Source organism: Aquila chrysaetos, chromosome 1 (assembly GCF_900496995.4).
Source record: "Aquila chrysaetos chrysaetos chromosome 1, bAquChr1.4, whole genome shotgun sequence".
Lineage (NCBI taxonomy): Eukaryota > Metazoa > Chordata > Aves > Accipitriformes > Accipitridae > Aquila > Aquila chrysaetos.
In genome coordinates this window covers 17971512-17986497 of record NC_044004.1, presented here as the reverse complement: position 1 = coordinate 17986497, position 14986 = coordinate 17971512, and the positions used below count along the sequence as shown (strand labels likewise).

The window sequence follows — 14986 nt, the reverse complement described above, 5'->3', positions numbered from 1 at the left end:
ATTAAGCCTGATATTACAATAAATTACATATAAATTAGCAGTTTTCCAATGAGCATTTCTTCATTATTCCACTGACTGATGAAATTATATATAAAAAGCCCAACTTTCTAGGCAGCTTAGAAAGCTCTGTTTTGATATTTTAAACATACAACTAGCATTAGGTCTACCCCAACATCTCTGCTACTGATTGCTCTCAACAGCCAAATGCTTGCTAATGAGACAAGTGAAGGAGAAATGTTAAGGTATGGAGATTTTTCCAAACTTCCAAGGACACAAAACAAGAAGGAATGCCTGAAGGGCACATTGGAATATGATAATTTTTTGGCAGTCTGGAGGAAAAGTCACTTCAGAAGGGCCATGGCAGGACAAAAAAATGGAATATTGCAGTAACATATTCTAATGCCACTGAAGATCTTCACCAAAACCATGCTGGAAAGTTCAAGGGAACTACAAAATTTAAAAACAACTGCCTGTTTTGTTAACCAGTTCAGATTTTCAGGTAAATCCTCACTGAAATAAATCTTATTTCACAGTAGATATGTTGACCTGTAAAAATAAGGGGTAAATGTGATGTGTTGGCAAAAAAAACATGGCAGCTTTCTTCCAGGAGACACTGAAGTATTCATTCCTTTGTTCTTTCTTTTTTAGCACTGTATCTTATCCCATATAGGATAAAACAGTCCTTCTGATAAGGAAGATTTGTAGGGGGATTGATAGGTTGTAAAAAAAGAAAATAGACCTAAGGAACTCATCTTCAAAGGTAGGGTTTTAAGGCCTAGAAAAATAAGTTTGGGTCACACTTCAGTGCAGGCAAGAGTTTGGATCAAACAGCTTGCATAAAGCCACATTACTGTTAGGTCAATACCAATGCTGAGCTCCTCTGTACAATGTTTATGAATGTTTATTATTTGTAAATATAGAAAATATTTTATTTCTGGTTATAAACAAACTTCTCACTTCTTTCTTCTTCCAACTGAACTAAGCCCCATAACTGCAATGATACAGGTGTGATAATGCAATGACAGATACAGATGCTTCAAATCCTTATTAGAAATTTATGGTACACTTTAAATAATAATGTTGCTGTATCAGCTATTTGATTTAAGCATCACCACCACCACAGATCTTCCTCTTCAGAAATGAAGTAACACAGGTAGGTTAAGGCAGATTGGAAATAAACTGGGAGGGACCTGACATATGTCCAAAGTGGCTCATCAGTAGTAAAGTTTTTGGTTTCATTATCATCTGAATTCAAGCTCAAAATCCATTTGCTTTTCAAATTCTTCAAGATATTTAGGTAAGAGGACTAAACACATCCTCTCATTTTTTTATAGTGGGTGGAAAGAGAACTAGAAGCAAGCAGCATGTCTCCTCCTCCCCCTGGAAATTCCACTTCATCTTTTGAACCAATTAAAAAAAAATGGCATACCCTTATCTGAATGGAGGTGTTTTGCTATAAAATGGCAGCCACTGATGATAAATGTAAGAACAGGCAGGCAGGAAGCTGAAATTCTATTGACATATGCAGATAACAAGGAACAGAAAAGGAAGAAACATCCCCCAGCAAGTAAGTTTCAATGATTTGGATATACAAAACAGATAATACTTTGCACAGTGCAGCTACCACAGTAGACACTCTGAAAGCAGACAAATTCTCATTCAGCCTGTACTAATAGCCCTGTTAACAGTGGTCAAAGGTGCATAAGCACCCAGGGAAAAATGGGACTTGCATCTCCCTTTTCGCATTGCCCTATGCCTGCCATTTGCTCAGCAAACTATTCAAACTATTGTCCTTTAAACCCACCCTTGCTTCCAATGCATCGCATGGAGGAAAGCAGTGGGCTAGAAAAGATGGAAGAAATTTCTGCAGTAACCAGACACCACTCTGGCGCTTAAGTATGAAACTGTATGTTCACATCCTAGATTTGGATGCACTGATAAATTCTCCACATCTCCAGTTGGATTTAGTTCTGTAGATAGAAAATAGCTGCCTGTTTAAATTCGATTCCAGTGAACTGTTTTTATCAAACAAATTCTGCTATTTTTCTGAGTTATGTTACTAAAATACAACATGAATAATTGCCTTTGTCCTAGTCCATAGTAAGACCAAGGTTTGCAGACTGATTTTCTGCATATATCATGGTACAGTGTTTGCATCCCCCTGGGCAATGGCACAGAGAATGCTGGACATTTAAGTCATAACAGAAATAGTGAAACTGAATGGTGATTTCAATACCTGAAAAGGCGTGGGGTGTTCATCTCCAAGAGGTGGAATAGTGTCCAGATGTGCCAGACTTGGTCTGTGGTAAGTTTCCAATAAGGACATTGGAAATGTCTCTGCAGTTAGTAATGACTGCTGGAGAATGTTCATCTGTGGGTGGGCAAGGTGGCTGTGATGGTATTGAGAGGCAGTTTGAACACCAGGGGAAGAACACCTCCATTTATGTAAATATGATTTCATTTACATAATGAATAGGAAATGCAGCAGAATATTTTGAAGATATTCATCATTATGGCAGTGGCAAAGTCATCTCTATTTCATGTTACCAGAGATTGCATTAATAAGACCTGATAGATTAGCCATCACAAAACTTTATGTCAAAGTCCTGAATTGTTTAAAATGTTTTTCTCCAGGAGAGAAATGAAATCAGCATAAAAAAGAGAAAGTCAGTCACATATAATATCTGCATGAGTCCTAGTAAAATAAGCAAATCATTCTGGGGAAAAAAGAAAAGAAAAAAAAAATCAATTCTATCTTTGTCAAAACCAGGAAATACAGATTTCTCAGGTACATAATTACTCATTTTGCTCCTTGAGGTCCTAGGTATACTTGAATACACTGAGGTTTGCAATATTACATCAGAACACTTAGTTTCTCTGTGTACAAGTGTGTTGACTTGCTTACATTAATAATACTCCTTCCTATAGATTGCCTACAGGACAGCAAAACAGAGTACAGAACAGCAATAGGTCTCCAAACCATTTCAATCATATAAATTGTGAGAACATAAACAGATCTTCTTTGAAATGGTAATAAAATCATATGCTTGATTTTACTTCATTGGAATAAAACAGCACCCTGAAATGAAGAAGAGCATTTCTTATAAAATTAAATCTAGCTTTTGGCATGATTACAACAATTATTATAAAACTGTGTCCTTAGGTTTTATCTCCAAATTAACAGTTCTGGCATCATACCTCAGATCTTAATTTTGTGCCTCCAAAGATTTGGAGAAAATGCAGAAATTACGCTATGTAGTTCCAGCAGCAGCAAAACAAAACTTAAATTCAAACACACTGGTATTGAAGTTAAGGGCTGTCAGTACAACTATATATACCATGGGTACACTTGCAATACAGTTCACTATCACACAAAAGAATGTGTCCTTGCCTTTTTGTCATGAGAAAATAAAATTATTCAAATAACTTTGAAGATGCTATTTAAAAAAACCCAACCAAACAAACAACAAACGGTTGTGGAATACGTTTAAAAAAAGAATTTTATTAAATTGCTGCTTGTATAAAGGCAAATTTCAGAAATTAAAATTTTTGTGCAAATGTGGAAAGTAAAAAAGAGTGTAAGCCTAGAAAGTGAAATATAAAGCCATAAAAAAAAAAATCTAAAAAATATTTTAAGGAACTTCTTATAAAGATATAAAAACTAATAATAAAATCTTTTCAGCATCAAAAGCAGGCAGTCTGCCAAAGACTCTGTAGGACCAATAGATGATAGAGGAGCTGTAAAAGAAGATAAGGCCAAAGCTGAACAGTTAAATTAATTCTTCATATTGGTGTTCTCTATAGATGAGATTAGACTGGTTTCCACTTAGGAACCTTTTTTCTAGAGGGAGAATTGTAGGAATTACCTGCAATTGGTCTCTCAGTCAAAAAATTCTTAGAACAAATCAATAAAATGAATAGTAACAAATCACCACAACGACATGATATTCACCTACGAGTCAAAGAAAGTCAAATATGAAATTGCTAGATGATTAATACTACTGAAAGTGATCTCAGTGCTGAGAGAATCAATAGTAACAAAAGTAAGCCAGTTCTGTTGGCAGGTTTCAGCTGGACTAGAAGAAAATATGCATGAGTAAATCTGACTTCTTTATCAGGAAAAAAAAAAGGAAACTAAAGTTTAAAAATTAGTAGACCTACAGATAAATATGATATAAGAAAAGTTAACTCAGCTTTTGTAGCGTATTATTGTGCCTCACAAACCTATTGGACCTCTTTGAAAAATTCAAGAGCATAGTTGCATGGGAGATGTGGCTGACATAATGTACTTGAATTTTAAGAAAGCTTTTAACAACGATCCTCACCAAGAGATCTTATAGACAGTAAGTTACTTGGAATAATAGGAAAAATATTCCCTAAGATTCTTGATTTGTTAATTGATAAGAAATAATGAATAATAATTTTTAAAAAAAAATCTTCTGTGAAAGGACTTTTCCAGAAAAGCCCAACAAGGATGTGGATATCTCTTCTATTCACAGTTTATATGCAGGATCTGGGGATGCTAATGAAGAGGTGATGAATTTTGCTGACAATGCTAAATTATTTAGGGTTATGAAGACAAAAGCCAGGTGCAACAAGTTATAGAAGGTTATCATAATAATGAGTGTCTGGACAAGAAAATATCTAACAAATATCAACATCCATTAATACAAAACAACTCTTACTATGATGAGTCTAAATTGGCTATGTCCACTCAAAACAGAGTTTTGGGAGTCTTTATGAACACATCTATACGAGCTTCAGCTCAATACTCACAAGAGATCATGAAAGCAGCAGAATAGTAGACATAGTTGGAAAAGGAGTACAGAATAAATCTTGTTGAATATTGAGTGCAGTTCTACTTCCCCACATCTGAAAGTGGACCCTGGAGAACTAGAGAAGATACAGAAAAGTGTACCTAGGATGAAAAAAGGTTGTTATTTAACAAGGAGAGATGAAAAAAGACTAGGTGGAAAAGAAACACCCATGAGATTAATATGATGAGATCCTATAAAATATTGAGTGGAATAAAGAAAGTACACAGAGAACTGTTCCTTGGTTCCCACTGTGAAGGAACTTAGGAGACTTAGTTATCAAGTGGCAGGCTTAAAGCAAACAAAAGGAAATGCTTTTCACAAAGCACGTAATTAAACTGTAGAACTCATAGCTACAGGATGTTGGAGATGTCAAAAGCTTAGGTGGGTTAACAAGCAATTAGAAAAACTTATGGAAGAAAAAAATTCATCAAAGGCTATTATATAACACACACACACACACACACACACACACACACACACACACAAAGTTTCGCACTCAAAGTCCCTGAGCTATGGTTTGACAGAAGTTAGAAGCAATAGCAGGAAAAGTTTTACTTTCTACTTGCCCTGTTCTGTTATTCTCTCTCAAAGCTTTAGCTACTGGCCACTGCCAGTATACTGGTCTATTCAAATTTTTATACATGTTCTTATATTTATGCTCATCACTTTGTTTCACAGGGGGTTGCCTTTGATCTTTGTGTTAATGACTTGATAAGAAGTAAACTTACTAAAAGAATAGCAATGACTACTCTGTAAATGTATTTTTCCTATAGATGCTTGGTGAAGCAGTCTTTTACCCAAATTAAATGTCTATCCTAATTTGCAGTGAACACCATTATCATTCATGGCAGTCTCAAAACAGCTTTGTCTAACAATCTGTACTAAATAGTTGTTATTGCCCCTGTAGCCTGTAACCTGCATTTTTTCTGCAATCTGCTTCTAGGTGCACCTCCAGACACTGACTCCTTGTTTTACAACGAAGAATTTTCGAACAGTCTGGGAACTCCAGCTGATAAGCATGAGTTTAAATAAAGACAGCTGTTCTGAGGGAGCAGCCCCCAACTCCTGAAGAACTTTCAGGATTACTGTATTCACATGCTTTCTGAGCTGACAGTAAACAGTTGAGCCTTATTAAGTATTTCTCTCTTGAGCTCAATGAACTGTCATTTTTCCGTTAAAAAATAAAGCTATAAAACTCTATGGCTGGCCTTTAAAAAAAGCAGTTATTGTCACCTGGTATTGCTAGGCTTCCACAGATTTCCCAAGAGAGGTTACAGTTAATGAAACTCACAGTTAATTTGCATATGTTTCACAAAAGACCACTTTTGGTATGAATTTCAAAACACTTTACCAATACTTGTTTAGCAACAAACATTATGAAAGAGTATGATTTCTAAGGTTTTTCTCAGATGTTAGAGCAAAGCTATCTTATGCCAGAGTAGCATTACATAGCATGGGCCAGTATTCAGTTGATAGAAATAATCCATATTACGGAACTACACCATTTGCACTTACAGAGGATGCAACTCAGGGTCATTAGCCTGACATTACATGTTAAAATTCATCCTTTTATATTTGATCACCTGATTAATAAAGGTATTGTTACCAGGATGCTTTGAGGCTATTTCCTCCCAGAAGGATATTATAACATGTCTTGCTCGAGTAGCACACCAGAGCTCTTAAATCAATACAAACCTGACAATGTGGGACATTTGAAGGAAGCTGCTACCCCAAGCAGCACTGAGACACTGACTAGAAATAAAACTCAGATAGCTTACCTGGTTTGTTCTCAAGTGAATGATTTCAGGAAATCCAGTCTATACTATTGCATACAGTGACTTTGCAGACTTTGCTTATTTAGCAATACGCACAAAGAGCACATTGCAGCTCTGCTCTGTTACCTATGCTGATCTGAAAACTGTTTCTGGTGCCATTTTAAGTTGCTTTAAGTTGCTAAGACTTTCTGCAATGCACTGTTATTAATTTATTTACAGTCTTGACTCCTTTTTCTTCATTTAAGTGCTTCTATCCATTCTAGAAATAAAACATTATCTACATCAATTCTTGATTTTCCAGACTTTGGTCACCGCGCTCCAAAGAGGCATATGGGTGCTGTCTTAATTTCAGGACTCTGCTACTAAGAGGAGGGAATAAGAACAAATAATCCAGAGCCCATACCCCTCTAAAGCAACTGTATTTTAAGCAATGAAATTATATGGGTATAAATGACACATGAGTGAAACCCACTGCCATCTTTGCTATTAGTTTCTAATATAGTGGTAAAGACAAAAAAAATCTTGCAAGTCTTTACTAGAACAGCTACAACCTATACTGATAGATTGCCAAGGGCAGGGTCCAATGCAGAGAGATACCAGTTGCAGGATTTTTGTATGCCAGTCTTTTTATGCATATGAATATATAAGAAGCCACAACTTTAAAGCATCATCTCCAGAAAGTGAGGTCTCTAAAAAGCACTTCATGTCCTTTAAAACCAAGCAGCATAATGACAGCAGCAAAAAGTACAAATGAAAAACAGTTGATATCAGCCTCCAGTTGAGTCAGATCTGTGCTAGTACACATGAGCAGCAGGGACCACTGACACAGTGAAAACCTTCCTGATCTCATGTAAACAGAAATGGATTCAGAGCTTCTTCTACTACAGCAATAAACTCCAGAAAGAAAGTCTGAGTCATGCCATATGTTAGACAAACTCCTCCTACTTAGAGGTACTAACTTTGCCTTGCTGAAACTGAAAATCCACTTAGAAATGAAATTCATCTACACCTGAGTATGATAGCAAATGATTTTTGTGATCAACATGAGAAGGTATGTTGGCAGCCAGGCCTTACCAAGTCATTAATTTCTCTCCAGTCACTGTTTCTGATGACTTTCCCTAACCATTAAAGAAAGATGCAAATACTGTAAATGTTCTGGTCTAGTTATATTGATTGCCATTAGTTGGAAAAAGGCAAAAATCTCATTTCATCTAACCTTATGTTATCAAAATAAAACTGGGAGCAGAACTTCAGCAGGTAGTAGCTGGCACACCTCCAATGAATTCATGCTAATTTATTCTACGTTCCCTAAGTTGTTTTCTCTATAGAATACACAGCATCTAAATTTTAAAAAAAAAAAAAAAAATTAGAATGTCATTTCCACTTTATATCACTTTGAAAAAATGTTAAATTAGACCTCCAATTTCTTCTAATGTTTGTTTTTATCACTTACATTTATTAATTTTATTAACACACTACCACTTCTATCTATAACACTCAATTTTAAGCACACGTGAATATTACTTTTTTTATGAAATTTGGGTTGCATTTGAACTTATTATGTGCATTTAAAAAAAGATTTAAAATAATTGTTATTAATTCCTACTATAAATTATTTATATGTGTCTCACAGATATAAAAAAATAACTGTCCTTACATTCAGATTTACATCTAAGCATCAGTCCAGCTGGAAGCCAACAGGGATTTATATAACATCAGGTATCTGTTGATCAAACATAATGCCCTTAGTTTCAATCCTGCAAATGCTTGTTCAAGTACATTTTCCTACTGATGAGCCATACTTTCAAAGTGCTACAGATCATGAAAAAGTAAACCAAATGAGTGAGATAAAGGTGTCAATGAACGAGTCAAATACAAAAAGGCAATTAAAAAAATACTATGTCTTAGAACAGCTTAGATATTCCAGTAAGAACACCTCAGTCTTGACAGGGTGCTCTTTCTACAAAGACCACTCTCTATTTTCTGTTATGTGGTCATCTGATTTTTATTCCATGTAGGACTCTCTTCAATCTGCAAAATACGGTCAGAATTTCCTTGGGAACAGCAGCAGATTCCTGCCCAATACAGCAAGTACCAAAGTCAGCAGACCTTCAGTAACCAAACTCCCCTTAGAAGAGCACTAGGCAAAGCAGCACACCAGCTGCCTGTTGATGTCTATTTTGTATTTAACATCTCTCCTTTCCTCTTACTCCCATAACATGGGAATAGATATCACTGTTTTACACACCATGTGTGCATGCTTATGTACATCAGTCTTCCAAGTGCTTTTGGCTACTTGGATAACTGATCTCCCCACAGATACAAACTGTCTACAAATAACCTGCAGTATGATTACTACCTATGGCAAAATTTCTAGGAAGTCTTACTGAATATCCTTGGGGAAAGAGTTTAATGATTTCAGACATTGCCTTACCTAACTTGCACCTTCCTCTACAATCCTTTCAGACGTGTAAGTGACATATAAAGCAGAAGAAAAAAATCTCCGTAACTTAAAATACTGAGGACTTTCTGCTACCTGCTCTAGTTCCTGTATATTACTATGCCACCTCAGAGAAAGCCTGGATCTAAAGTGAGTAGAAAGAATATTGTCTGTAATTTTGACTATTTTGCAATCATGAACAATTTTGGATTGTTTGGTTCATTAGCTGTTTGTCTCCCCTGTTTTTCTCCTTTGGCATGCAGGGCAATTTTTAGGCTGAAACCTGCACTGAGGATATGCAGAACCTGAACTATATAACAGTAGGTTAAGTTCAAGATATCCAGCAAGATTAAGGTAGCCAGGCTAGCAAGAAGATGAAAAGTTCACAAGCAGTGCACAAAAACACAGGCATAATAATAGCAATGTTCTAAGCAGAGTGCTCATACAGAGCTCATCTGTAGGCTGCAGAAAAATGTTCATCTAGCAAAGAGCAGCGACAATTGAGGATATGAGCAACGCTCAGCACAAGAGGCTGCCAGTTCTGCAGCTCGTTGGCAGAATGGGTCGTATGACAACTCCATGTGTCATGGAGTAGTATTAATCCACTGATGAAGGCAGTTTGAAAAGAGAACTGACTTTCCCTGAAGTGGACAAGGCAAAGCTCTCAGACTCCTCTGTCCAGAGCTGTGGGAATGGCAGCTTCTAGTTGGTGGATTATAGTTTTACAGGGCTGAGCATAGTAACATCTTCATGCAGCACTGCTAGATCTAGAAGAGATCTTCTCGTGACCTTATTTAGATTAGACTGTCTAAATTATTTAGAAGCTTCCTTTTTTTTTTTCACCACAAAGTCACCAAAAAAAAAAAAAAAAAAAGGCCTTGAATGATTGAAAAATAAAAGGCTACCACCTCTTTTTTAAACAGATTTTAAAGGGAGGAAAGATGTTTGCATGTATGCCTTTTTGCTCCTTCGTGATATGAGAAGAAAGCCTGAAGATTTTTTTTTCTTTTCTCTCTTCTTTTAAAACAAGGAAATTCAATCTTTGCCTGTAGAATATTCTGTGACTAGCAGGAATAGTAAAACAATGGTTTCACAGAAGTCGGGAACGTGACCAGAGAACAGAAAGCATTTTCAGTGCAAAAGCTATTATTTTAATATTTTTGATAAAAATGTGTTTATTAAAGCTTAAAAAACTTCTCCTCCTTAAGAATCATCTGAAGGCATGTAACAGGTTACAGACTTCATAAAAGTTTCTAGCAAAATTAGGTAAGATTTTCCATGTTACTATTAAACGTATGTAAGATGGCAAATAGTCATTAAAAAAAAGACTGCCCGTTTTCATGAATACTTTGTAAATCACACAGACTTAATCTCTTGGTTTCATCCCAGATCTCCTTCATTATCCAACCACTACAATAAATGTCAAAACATTCTAAGGAATTTGCTTAACATCATTTGGCCAGCGCCTGTTATCACATTATAAAACTAAAGTATCTCAGGAAAAAACAGCTTCTTTTACAGTAGTACGAGTTGTACTAGTCCTAAAGTTATTTTATACTTAACCTTCAAGCCATCATGCTCTAGGATATAAACCAATCATCACTGACAGAGATTAACAAGAAATTTCCTCTACGGGCAGAATATTTCATAAGTGCTCACTGCAGGGTTTCTTGCACTTTCCTCTAAAGCATCTGGCAACGGCCATTGTCAGATGGAATAATAGCATAAGAAAGCTGTCTGTTCTGGAATGGCTCCTTTTGTATGCTAAAGCTTTTGTCCCTGATCTTCCTGTACCTTCTCCCTGCAGTTCAAAACAGGCAATGCAGATATCTTCACACCTATTACCAGTTAACTAGTGAAATCTTTCTCTTAACCTTGCATACTTTAGTAGAAATGCAGCAACTGCCATCACAGGGAATCATAATTCGTCTTACCTATCATATGCAAACTTCGGGTATTCTTCTGGACCAGCTTTTGGAAATAGGTTTTTAAATCATGAAGTTTAATGTAAGATTCATCTTCCAAGTGTTCCTGAAATTTTTGTTGTTCCCAGAAACAATTATGTAAATATTTCTTCCACTGAGAGAAGAGAAGCAAATAAACAACGTCAACAAGAAGAATGACCTATACAGGCTCATAAACTTTTGATTTCCACATGTCAAATTAAATAAAATACAACTTTCTTCAGCAGATACCTGAATCAAGAATTAACATTCTTCTAAAGCAGTTGTCCATGCCATTAGTTTCCTTAGGAATGAACTACTTCCTTGAGGAACATCTCATGTCAGCTCATTTTTATGACTAATCATATTTTGGATCAGCGGTGTGGAATGCACAGAGAAAAAGAGGCTAATTTAAAATCTCACCATGTAAGAGATGATAAGGATGTTTGTGTATCTCTAACACTCACATTCCTCTTGTTTTCTGATTCTGATTTTATTGGAAATCCTGAGAAGTACCATAAGGAAAACTACAATTCAAAGGTAGTCCATACACATATCTAGACATGTACATAGATATACATGAATATCTATGACTGTTTCTGACTGTAGTTTCATATTTCCATGACTGAAATAGGCCTGTATCACAAAAGACTACATTTGATAAAAGATATTAAGCAAAACCATTTTCTTACCTGTTGCAGCTCAGTTCCTAGTTTACTGATGATTCTTAACATATATCAGTTACTGAAATTCCCATACTAAGATATTCCAGCAATACAGTTTTTAAAAACCATGAAAAATTATGAAGATTAATTTATCAGTCACAGTCCAATGAGTTTGTTGTTCTGATTGCATGCAGACACTGAGGGGATTTTAAGAGATCTGTCTGGGAAAACTAACTTATTTTGCATTCTTAGTATTATGAAAAAAAACCATATCAGATACTACTGTGGTAAACACTGGCATCTATAGAGGAACTAACCCTGACACTAGCAACTGAAACTAATGATGATATTACAATGTGAGTATAAAGAGGATTAGTCAGCAGTGACTACAAGAGAACTCAGCCGAGTTTTGTGCTCCTTGGCACTGATTTGCTAGTTAAGTGCTAATGGAAACCCCGTTTTCACAGGAAGAACTAATAGGACAAAGGACACTTGTTTAGTGAGGTTCTGAGTCCAGTACATTGTCTGGGTTTAAAATCTGAGCTAAGATTTTAGTATAGTTAGGGTTCTTTTTCTTGTATATATGCTGGGTTGCAATGACTGGTCAGAACCATGAAAGTGGTGTTAACACAGAACTTGTTACTAGGTCCCTTTTTATATCTTCCCAAATGCATAGTCATGCACTTTGGATACATTAAAATGATAAACCAAGATATCAGCCATGGAATTTTCTCAGATTAGAGATGTTCTTACATGGTATAGATGACAGTAGAGACAAGTGATGCACTGCTCAAAGAACTTAATATTCTTCTTTATATTATTACAGTTAGGACCATATGTGATATAAATGTCCACAATCAAAAAGAACCTGGGCATCCACATTGTCATTTCTTAAGTTAAAAATTTAGTGTACATTCTTCAAGTTCACTATTTTAGAACTCAACAGACAATGGATTTTCAAAGTCTTTTTCTCTGTATTGTTTATTGTATAACGAGTGCGTTTCCTCCTTGCAAGGGGAAATATACCCCCTGTATTCACAGAAAAAAATATTTTCTTCCACCTATAATCAGCGCATTAGCACTTGTAGTTATTTTTTAAGTTAAACATGAGGCAGGAAGATTTCTGTTTGTTCTAAAAATGTACTTGGGGAGGTTTCAAAAACCCTCAGTTTTGGCCTAAATTTTTTGGATGTCAATGGCAAAACTCATTAATGTCAATAACTGCTTTAAATCATATCATTAAAAAAAAGAAAAGCTTATGAGTCAGGCCACAAAATAACTGACTGCCTTTAAAATAATTATTTTTTTAAATCATAAATATGTGGATCTTTTTGTTTTGTGCCTTAGATCATTTACAAATCTGTTTTCCAAGTATTTTCCCCCATAGTCCTTCAGGGCTAGAAAAATTTCTTTTAAATGAAAACTGAGATTTCTGCATATTTGAATAAACAAAGGAGGTGAGCCATAACAGAAACACACTATATTATGATTCCCATCCCCAAAAAACTATAGAGTTGCCAGCCTTGCTTCCCTGGACAGAGAGGTCAGCCAACACCAAACCTTCTTAAAAATCCCACCTTGATGAACTATCTCTAAAAGAGATGTTTTGAAAAGTGTCAAACAAAAGAATCTTGGATTCTCCACTTTACAGAAGGAAAGGTCCAGATCCATGTGAAAATGGAAGTTCTTTAATACTCATCAAACTGTCTGCAGGACAGCATCCATGGGAAATATTTTGATTAATATTTTTTGTGAATTTGAGAAAATTTGTGTCTTCTCCACATTTCTCAGTCTACTAAAACAACATAGGCTGATGCCAGTTATTTTGAAGAAATATATTCATGTTTTAATACATGTGTCAGAAAAACAGCAGTATTACCAGTGACGGAGAGTAGAATGGCTCAAAAATACACAAGACAGCTGAAACACAACAACAGCCTTCTCATAAATTCCCATGTTTTGCAAAATTAAATGGAAATTTGGATCAGAAGTGCCATATTATAGCTGCAGAAATAAACAAAGTTCAGGGTAAGCTTTTTTAATTCTATGTGCAGTTCTGTTAAAAACTTCTCAGGTTTGAATGGGAATTCTGCCATCTCGTGGTCACAGTTTTTTCTACAATACTCTGGCAAATTAACGTTGAATATAAATACACATAGCTTTTGCAAAGACTCATTTAAAATAAATTCATGCTTTAGCAGCTGTAGGATTACTTGATAAATATGAAATATTACCTAGTCATACTAAGCCCTTCAGCTCAGTGAAATTTTGCACAGCATGTTATCTATGAAGATAAGTTTATCCTTCTTGCCTGTTTATTCTACACATTTAGAGGGTATGTAATTTTTATTTATTTAATGTTCACTACATTAAAGTCTTTCACTGCACTTTTCTGTGTATTCCATGAGACATGCCTCAGTTTTGTGTATATTTGCCAGTTATTTATAATTTGCTAGCATGCAAGTTGCAAACTTCTAAGCCTGCTTCTCTGTGAGAAGGTGGCTCTGATTTGAGATACAATAAGTGATGATGATTATAGCCTATGAGTTCAAATTGCAGTAAGATTTGAGAATTATCATTGACTGGTTTGATATAGTGCAATATGTTTCAGTACTGCTCCAAGGGAACATACACTCATAAATAAGGCCTACATGGGGTGATGAACAGAAACACCTGGTGCCTCTCCTGGTGTTCACCATGATAGTCTTGTGACAGTTTTTTTAAAATGACCACTTAAAGTTCTGAGGTAAAAAGCTAGAAGTCAGTCATTACCTTTAAAATAAAGGCTTTTGAACTTGATCAGCCACATGAAGTTCACACATCAAGTTCATACCAGAGAAGACTAAGTTCTTTGGAATAGCAATTTTCCACTCCATCTACCCATTCTCCAAGACTCTCCTTTCCACCACCTGCTCCCCCAAACACACTCACCCCAGTGGTAACTGCTTTCCTGACACCCCAAGAATTTCTGACTCCAACAGATTTCCTTTTCTATCTCTTTCTCAGCAGTTCACTTCCACCCTTTTCACAGCCCATGTCTCACTCTTTATGCCTCCTTTTTACATTTACTCTCTTTGCATTTCCCCGAGATTCCTAAAATGGAGTGAATGAGCAACTGCAAGTGTGAGGCAGAATAAAGCATGAATTAGTGGGTGACTGAGTTGAACAGGAAAGAAACAGAATGGTGAATGAAATAAAACCATGTACGTGGGCGATTGTTAGCATGAGGAGAAAAGTAAAGCAAGTAAGTGGGTGGATGAGGAATGAACAATCATAGCTAAGCTGAAGGAGAGAAGCAAAGAACAATTAAGGAACACTGTGAAGAAAAAGGACAAAGAAACAAACC

At 35.8% G+C, this 14986-nt stretch overlaps 1 long non-coding RNA gene across 6 annotated transcripts in view; it reads right to left on the bottom strand.

Annotated features, from left to right (window-relative positions):
* Positions 1 to 14986, bottom strand: part of LOC115342517 — an 87669-nt gene that overhangs the window by 50182 nt on the left and 22501 nt on the right. The window contains exons 3-4 of one of the 6 annotated variants that reach the window (XR_003923796.2): positions 10967 to 11111; positions 4777 to 4918 (exon numbers count right to left, since the gene is read on the bottom strand). The exons of 1 other annotated variant lie outside the window; for it this stretch is intronic. This is a non-coding gene — a long non-coding RNA (uncharacterized LOC115342517). The remainder of the gene's footprint in view (positions 1 to 4776; positions 4919 to 10966; positions 11112 to 14986) is intronic. 4 more of the 6 variants (XR_003923797.2, XR_003923805.2, XR_003923799.2 and 1 more) reach the window with 4 other exon arrangements.